The sequence below is a fragment of the Plodia interpunctella genome, chromosome 14 (genome assembly GCF_027563975.2).
Source record: "Plodia interpunctella isolate USDA-ARS_2022_Savannah chromosome 14, ilPloInte3.2, whole genome shotgun sequence".
Taxonomy (NCBI): domain Eukaryota; kingdom Metazoa; phylum Arthropoda; class Insecta; order Lepidoptera; family Pyralidae; genus Plodia; species Plodia interpunctella.
In genome coordinates this window covers 3,464,233-3,473,439 of record NC_071307.1, presented here as the reverse complement: position 1 = coordinate 3,473,439, position 9,207 = coordinate 3,464,233, and the positions used below count along the sequence as shown (strand labels likewise).

General features: G+C 33.3%; 1 long non-coding RNA gene across 1 annotated transcript; it reads right to left on the bottom strand.

Moving 5' to 3' along the window:
- Positions 1-3,538: 3,538 nt before the first annotated feature.
- On the bottom strand, positions 3,539-5,743 carry LOC128675325 (uncharacterized). Its single transcript, XR_008405265.1, has 4 exons — positions 5,697-5,743; positions 5,541-5,620; positions 4,419-5,079; positions 3,539-4,003 (listed from the first exon to the last, which is right to left on the bottom strand). It is a non-coding gene; the product is annotated as an uncharacterized LOC128675325 (long non-coding RNA).
- Positions 5,744-9,207: the final 3,464 nt, after the last annotated feature.

Here is a 9,207-nt window from a genome sequence, read left to right as displayed (position 1 = left end):
ATTCCCGCCTTATTTCATTAAAAAGAACCAAGTAAAAAACTTTTTTTTTTTCAAGAACGAAATTGAGCTTCGCCGTTCGATAGGTACCTATATAAAATTGATAACTATTATATTTATACGAAGACAAGGCTGAATAGCGAAGCGATCTCTTTGGTCATTGGGCTGAATGCATGATGTCAATGCCAGTATGATGGTAAGATATACTTTTTGAAAGATTGAAGTGTTTTTTTTTTAATTACTTACTGCCCTAGGGTTTTCTAGCTACATTATTACCCTAGAGCGCTAATTGGTCACTTACAAGCCTCATTTGGGGGTAATAAGGACCTACTTACTTGAGAGATGTAAAAAAATATTAATAAATAATATGAAAAGCATCTACAACTTCACTCGGGATATTCAGAAAACCAAGCGAATACAGAATTCGGAAAAGCACTGGTTTCAATTTGAAAATGTATGAGTTTATATTCTAGAAGGTATTAACGTACTACAGGGACTGGCATTTTTGTGAATATATGTAGATATACAGTTATCTGATTTTAATTCTTATCCTTTTGTTGAATAGTTTGTAATTTTTAATAAGTTTTTTTTATTTTTTCTTTTAGTTACGGTTTAATGTAAAAAAGAAGTTATTATATTAAGATTGTTGTGTACATAAATAAAATGTTGAATTATTATGGCGTGTTGACGTTCTCTATTGTATCCTGATCCAATAGAGGAAAATAACACGAGGCCTATTGTTTCAGAAAGTGGTTAAATCAGGTAAAAAGGTCAGGGCAATATCATAATCTCCTTTATCCCGCCGGCTTATTGGAAATAGGTTCACACAATGGTAACTCATTCATAGAAAAGAAACAATAGTATCTCCGAGCTTTACATTAAATAAAAGGAACAACTTATTAGGGCAATTTTTTATATAATATTTTTTTGTTCCAAGTAGTAATTATATATTTCGAACATTTACTGGAAATATTACTACCTACCTGTTTATGTGTGTTTCGTATTTATTTATATTTGTATTTAGTCAAAAGTAACACAAATTAAGGCCTCTCGGCAATGTCTCATACATTCAATAGGGTGCATTTCAAAAGTACGAATTGAGTACTAGATTATATTACCTTTGTAGTTTTAGGGATTGCAGTCCGGATACCTCGAAATCCGAAGAAGACTGAACAATCCGTATTTTCGAAATTTTATATAATCCGGATCTCAGTATCGGAATCCGGCTTTTTCGATTTTTTTCTTTTCTTGTAAGTTGGAGACAACAATCATCATTATTGCTATCAATAATTATTCTTTGATTATGGCAATTCTTTGATTTTTTTGATGATAACAATTCTTGATTAGTTATTGATAGTTTTCGATTGTTTTAACATTACTCCATCACACTAATGCGCAAAAAAAATTTTGACTATACTTTAAAATTTTATTGCACTTATCATATTGCAAATATTGCATTACAAATTTGACTTATAAAAGTGATTTCATTTCAATTATATGTAATAATTGTCTAAAATGTGCAAACTGTGTAAAATGTGAATTTCAAAACTGTATTGAAAAACAAATACACATTTTAAGTATATATAATTTGAATTATTATTCATGTGATAATTAAGTAACTAGATAACAACATATTTTACCTTGTTTTTTGTTCTATTCAATTTTATCGTAAATTGTTAGTGAATTGTGAATTTTAAATAAAAAAATAATGCTATGTTATTTTTTTTTTATCTATGGCTATGTTCCTTTTAAGATGAAGACTATATAGTTTAAGACTTACTGCTTTAAGTTTGACTAATTATATTTGAAAATTGTTGCCTATAAGTTCTATGAATGTTGATTAAACTTTTATAACAAAGATTTTTTATTCAATAAGATCGCACACATAGTTAAATAACATATTCGGGTTTTTGTGCAACGAAAACATTAATATCCGGATTTAAAAAATCCGTGTCTTGCAATCCCTCCATAGTACAGGTAATACACGCACACGTACCTTTCTTCATCTCGAACCGATAGAATATGTTCACAATAATATATTTTTTTGTGCAACTATTACTTGATCAGGTTTTTGATTATATAATATATAATTTTTTATATAATAATAAGAAAGCCTAAAAATAAACCCTATTTATATAGGCCCAAATATTTTTCAAGCGTTCGAATAGGAAATTGTAATCACAATTTCTTTGATCGTTAGGTAGTGAATTTCTATTATTTAAAAAAAATGTTTCTGGGCAAGAAACTGGTGTTATGTAGGTTAATTATATTACTTGTAAGTAGTTCTCTCTTTATTTAGTTGCTTTGTTACTTTTCAGCACTAAGCAACAGAAAAGTTTAAAACATTGCTATTCTTGGTATATGCACATACCAAGAATAGCAATTGAATAGCAATGTTGGTGGTCATTTTGGCCTACCTACAGTGCGACTAGATGTGCCCGCAACTTCGTACACCATCGCTTCCTGAAGGAGCTGGGCTGGCTGGAATGATCAGCGGCTCAGACCCCGCACGCAGAAAGGGCCCAGACAAGAGGCCTAACTGCGGAAAACAGTCCTCGAGGGAAGTAAGAAATAAGCCCGCAACTTCGTTTGCGTGCGATTCGAAGGTTAAAACCCTAAAAAACTTACTAAATCTTTTTGGGACTTTTATAGATTTCTGGGATAGTGTTAATTTGTACCCAATTTTATTAAATTCGATCCAGTAGTTTGTTTTTTGATTATGGGAACCTGACAACTTACCAGGATGAAATGTATCTAAGATACCTAAGTCCGGTATGAAATCAAATAAATCGATACAGTAGTTTGTATTGTAATTATCATACAGGAACCTGAACATTTACCGGGATAAAATGTATCTAAGATGTAAGTCCGTATGTGTGATACCTTCATACAAAATTTCGAGTAAATCGATTCAGTAGTTCGTTTTGTAATTATCCTACGCGAGCCTGACCTTTTATCGGATTAAAGTATATCTAAGATGTTATACCAAATATCAAGTAAATCGGTCGAGTTGTTTTTGTGTGAAAAGCGAACGACAGACAGACAAAAATGTCAAAAATCATAATTTTGGCTTCTATTACTTGTATGAAGAAGTATTTTATTTATTTATATTCAATTTAAATTCATTTATTTTGTGAACATAGATAACACAAGTTGACATGATATTGTGAAAATGTAGGTACACTATGTCCCGCCATTGGGCATTGGTTAAACTGTAACTATTGTATTGTATGTGCCATCTTATCTTGTACTACAGTTACTGCAATAAAGATATTTGAGTTTGAATAAGTACCCAATTTTGGTAATATCTGGCACAACGCAACGGATGAGGCAGCCGCCCTAGTGTTGGAGTTCAAGCACCTAGGTGTATTGGTGCTTTAGTTACGTCGAGGCACGTGAATGACGGGGTAAAAAGTTAAAGCTTTCTCTTTCTGTCAACTAGACATAGGTGATAGATAGTGATAAAACATGCTTAGTAAGCTTCAACTTTTTTGTGAAATAATCAAAATCAAAATCAAAATCAAATCATTTATTCAGAAATTAGGCCTTCACAGGCATTTTTTCACGTCATATTCTAAATTAAATGATGTTTACCAAAGCTACAAACTACTAGCATTTCGGAACGACCACGGCTGAGAAGAAATGCCGAAAGAAACTCATTCAAACAGTGTTGGTCCCTATTATGCCAGAAGGGCTTGCCATTTTTTAAATATAAATTTATGTATAATTTTTTATCAGTAATATAACATGTAAGTACCTACACAATAAAGTACATGGTCAAAAGGTATACTGAAACATATTATGATTGTGATCAAGTGCTGATGAAAGGAAAATATATAGAAAACAGGGTTAATATATATATTGCATTGAATTTAAAAAAATACATTAAAAAGCATTTATTCATTTGATTTTAATAACGGGCACTTTTCCCTAAGTTAATTTTTCAAGGACAGTTTTCTTTCTGGTTGTTCGCTTCGAAACGAATGCACAATAAACTCGATCTTATCTGAAAACAAGAAAAAATGGTCGATTTAAAAATGCTCGAATTGAATTAGTATTATCGTATTTATAGTCTGAGGAAGTAAGGAGTAGGTAATTATTCTATCGTTAACACTCGAAATGAAATACATCAATACATATAATAAAACAGTAAAAAAAGTATTTCTGTACATTGAAGATATTTAAATAAAAAAATTGAGATCGATAGAGAATCAGTAATAGAATAAGAATTAAAAAAAAGTGTGTCTGTTTGTTTGCACACGCTAATCTCTGGATCTACTGGACGGATTTGAATGAAACTTTTTTGTTGTAAAGCTATAAAGCCTGGTCAACATATAGGATATAATTTGTTTTGGAAACTGGAACAGCTCGAGCAGTACCTATAAAGACCAACTAAACTGTAGGAAATATAGAAAAGTCACCTTAACAAAAATTGTTCGCCCTGATGAGCATTTTCTGATGACGTACACCTGATGATGAACTCCAACAGCCACCAGCTATACTATAACAGATATGACAAAAGCGCCTTAACAAAAGTTGGTCAGTCTGATGAGCATTTTCTGATGACGTATAAAAATCGAGGATATGGAACACCTGATGATGAACTCCAACAGCCACCAGCTACACTATAACAGATATGACAAAAGCGCCTTAACAAAAGTTGGTCAGTCTGATGAGCATTTTCTGTAGATGTATAAAAATCTAAGATCTGGAACACCTGAAGAAGAGTCATACTAGTTCAGCTAAACTATATAGAAAATATACTTTTTCATTCTGATTAGCATCTTCTGTTGCAGAATTAGTGGTAGCCTTAACTAGATTTATATCTAGGAATTTAAAATCAATTTAAAAAAAAATAAACAAAAGTTCAAATGTAATTAGGCAGACCTACTGCCTAATTACATTTGAACTTTTGTTTTTTATTATAATTACTACTATACAGATATTAAAAATACTTAGTACAAGATCTAAAGAATATTTAGCTAGGTACTTAACAATGCATTAATTAGCTCGTATGGGAAATCAGCCTGCTGCCTCAACCTCAAGTCCTCACTGGTCTTCACTCCCACCAGCGGAACCAACCTGTGACAATTATGTAATGTTCTTATGCCTTAGCTTTTATTAACTTTTATTGTCCTAAGACTGACTCAAAAGAATAAATAAAATGCAAATTTAGTAAGTATGTAGGTATGTAATTCCTAAGTATTTTTTGAGTACGATTATTGGTGTTTCGGAATATTACAAAATAATAATTCACATTGAAAATAATCGTTATTTGATATCTCAGCTTAATATATATATAATATATAGATATGTTTCTAGAGTCCAACGAATGCTTTTCAGTAACAGAGACGGAAATTTGGCATGTCCCAATCCTATTGGTACCAAAATATACAATCCCATTTGTCAAAACAATATTATTCGATTTAGATTATTGTGAATCAGATTTATCTTCTGTGGTTTAATGATTCTTATTGCATATTGTTTTAGCTTGTTAGTCTATAGTTTTCCAAATAATATAAACGAAAATAGAACAAGCATACCTATAACATCTTAGCATATTATCATTATAGATAGTGTTTAAGTTTCTGCTTTTTAAAACTGACTTTCTGACTTCCGGTTTCTGTAACAGTATAATAAATTTAAATTAATAAACGTTATTCATTTTAGGATACAATACAGAAAAATATAGGTAATACCTATTGGAAAAATATACGTCATGTCGTGCGGCTGTGTCATCCACTTCCAATCGTACTGAGCATGTTTGGTACTTGAGTAGTGTAAAACCCAGAGTACCTATCTCTCACAGTCATAGGTAAAGAAAAACTGATAATTAATTAAGTTTAGTTTATTAGTGATAATATAACCAGCACATTACAGACAGAGCAGCGCGGGAAGGGAGACGCAGAAGGCGGGAAAAAAATACACGACTTGACGTTTATCTATTGTCAGAATAGGGTGCGTTCTATATTTCAACATCCTCCCATAGACGCACGGAGACCCATCTTCAGACTGCAGTGTTGTAGCTTAGGCTGTGGTGTACCCTTTGTCAACACATCAGCTACCATGTCACCAGTGCTCACATACTGAATGACGATCCTCCCAGACTGCACCTTGTCTCTAACGAAGTGATGACGGATGTCAATATGTTTACTGCGGTGCCTGAAACTAATAGATTCTGTGAGTTTGATTGCACTTTGATTGTCACAGAAAAGCTTGACAGGTAGAGAAGCCAGCTGTGGCCAAAACTCTTCTTGCATTTGCTTAAGCCACATTGCCTCTTGAGTACAACTTGAGAGAGACATATACTCTGCTTCCGTTGTGGATAGTGCAACTGTTTGCTGTCGGCGTGAGTTCCACGAAATTGCACCACCCTGATGAATAAATACATAGCCAGTACATGATCTTCGGTCACTCTCGTTACTGCCCCAATCTGCATCACAATAACCTTTTAAAGCTTCTTCTTTACTGTCCCTCATATAATTCAATGTAAAATTTATTGTTACTTTTAAATATCTTAAAACTCTCTTGAGGGCATTCCAATGCTGCATCTGTGGCTTCGAATTAAATCTACTGAGAACATTAACAACATAACATATATCGGGTCTTGTACCCTGAGATAAATATAATAAACATCCAACCAACTCCTGATATGGATATACATTGCTTATAGATTCTTCTGTATCATTCTTACTAAACTGTGTTTTCGGATCTATTGGTGTACTGACACCATTACAATCTGACATTCCAAATTTATCCAACACTTCTTGAATATATTTCTTCTGGTTGATATTTAAAATTCCATTTTGTCTATCTCTTGATACATGCCAACCCAAACAATATTTCAATTCACCTAAGTCCTTCATTTCAAATTTTGACTTCAAATTATCTTTTATAAATTTCTTAGTATCTTTTGAACTTGTTAATAATATCAAATCGTCTACATAAACGGCTAAAAATGTTATATCAGCTTCACTCTTTATTCTAAAGTAAATACATGGATCAACAAGTGACTGTGATAGACCAATCTCTTTGAGTGCAGTGTCCAACTTCTTATTCCACTGCCTACTCGCTTGTTTTAAACCGTAAAGTGATTTCTTTAATAAACATACTTGGGATTTATTTTCTTCAAAACCTGGAGGTTGTAACATATAAATTTCTTCCTCTATATCACCCTGCAGGAACGCTGACACAGCATCCATCTGGTCTATATCCAGATTATACTTAACTCCAAGTGAAAGTAAGTATCTCAAAGATGAATATCTGATAACTGGCGAATATACCTCATTATAATCAAAACCTTTCCTTTGTGCACATCCTTTGATAACAAGCCTTGCCTTATAATTTACTATTTCACCTTTTTCATTCCTTTTCCTTTTAAAAACCCACTTACAAGATATAGGTTTTTTTTGAGGTGGCAAATCACATAAAACCCAAGTATTATTTTTCTTAAGTGACATAAATTCTAAATCCATAGCTTTCTGCCATTGCTGAGATTCCAGTCCAGACAAAGCCTCTTCAAGCGTCAATGGGTCCTGAACCATCGCCATACACGCATATTCCATCCCTTCTGTATCTTCCTTAACTTGACCTGACTTTTGTCCTCGAGGTCTAAGATTTATATAACAATCGGGCGAATCGGTGAGTGTATAGTCAGAACTAGGTACATAGGTATCATCCAGATCCTCAGTTGTATCCCTTGTGGAGTTGAAGCTCTCATCTGAAGTCTCTTGTTGCTCTGTAACAGCAGGACTGGAAACATCTTGATTATTACTGCTAGGTAGGTCTAATGGTATCTGTAAAGTGATAATCTAATAAACTAAACTTAATTAATTATCAGTTTTTCTTTAGGTTATGGGCCATAATCCCATATTTTAGGGATTTAGGTAATTTTTTCCGTAAAAGTTTAGTTCCGCGAAGTGATTTTCTTGATTTTTAGGTGGACATAGAAAATTGCATATCATTGCACCGAAATGGCTATGTCCAACATCCAAATTGATAAATTGATGGGACGTGATAACTATAGCACATGGAAATTCGCAGTTCAGACATATTTAGAGCATGAAGACTTGTGGGAGTGCATAGAACCCACCGAAGAAAAACCTGTAGATCTGAAGCGCGACCGGAAAGCGAAGTCGAAAATAATATTGCTCGTGGACCCGATAAACTATATACATGTCCAAGACGCAAAAACTTCCAGAGAGGTGTGGCTTAATCTACAAAAAGCGTTTGATGACTCGGGTTTGACAAGAAGAGTTGGTTTACTCCGTGACTTAGTGAACACAACCTTGGAAAGTTGCGCCAATGTCGAAGAATACGTTAATAAAATTGTGACCACCGCCCACAAATTGAGGAATATTGGTTTTAACGTAGACGACGAGTGGTTGGGCACTTTAATGTTAGCTGGTCTGCCGGAACAATACAGACCAATGATCATGGGACTAGAAAGCTCTGGTGTAAAGATAAGCACAGATTCTATCAAAACAAAATTATTACAAGAAGTGAAAGATAAAAATAGTGATGTCTCAGTTCTTTACACAAAGCATAACAAAAATACAACAGAAAACAGTTATAAAAATAATAAGTCCCGTGGTCCCCGTTGCTACAGCTGTAATAAGTATGGCCATTTAAGTAAATTCTGTAAAACAAAGAAGAATAATAGTGATAAAGGTTTTACTGCAGTTTTTTCGGCCTCTGAAGGTAAAATAAACAATGTGGAATGGTATGTGGACTCAGGAGCATCGCTACATATGACCAACAGTTCTGAAGGCTTGTATGATGTCAGGGCACCTCCGATAGATCAAATAATGGTAGCTAACAATACACATGTCTCTGTGCAGAAAATTGGTAATGTAAATTTGGATTTTTTGGCTAAAGATGGTAAAGTGAACCATATACAGGTGAGAGATATTTTATATGTTCCACATTTAAGTGCTAACTTGTTATCAGTTAGTCAGTTGTCAAAAAATGGCTGTCAAGTTACATTTAATAAAACTGGCTGTGAAATATTTAATGATAAAAAGCAATTAGTAGCAACGGCGAGACTGACTAATAACATGTACAAATTGAACACATTTAAGGCCAATGCATTTATTTCAACTTCAGATAGTTATAGCATGAGCACATGGCATAGGAGAATGGCCCATCTTAATTATAATGATGTAAAGAAGTTACCACTATGCACTGAAGGTGTAAAATTAATTAATAAAT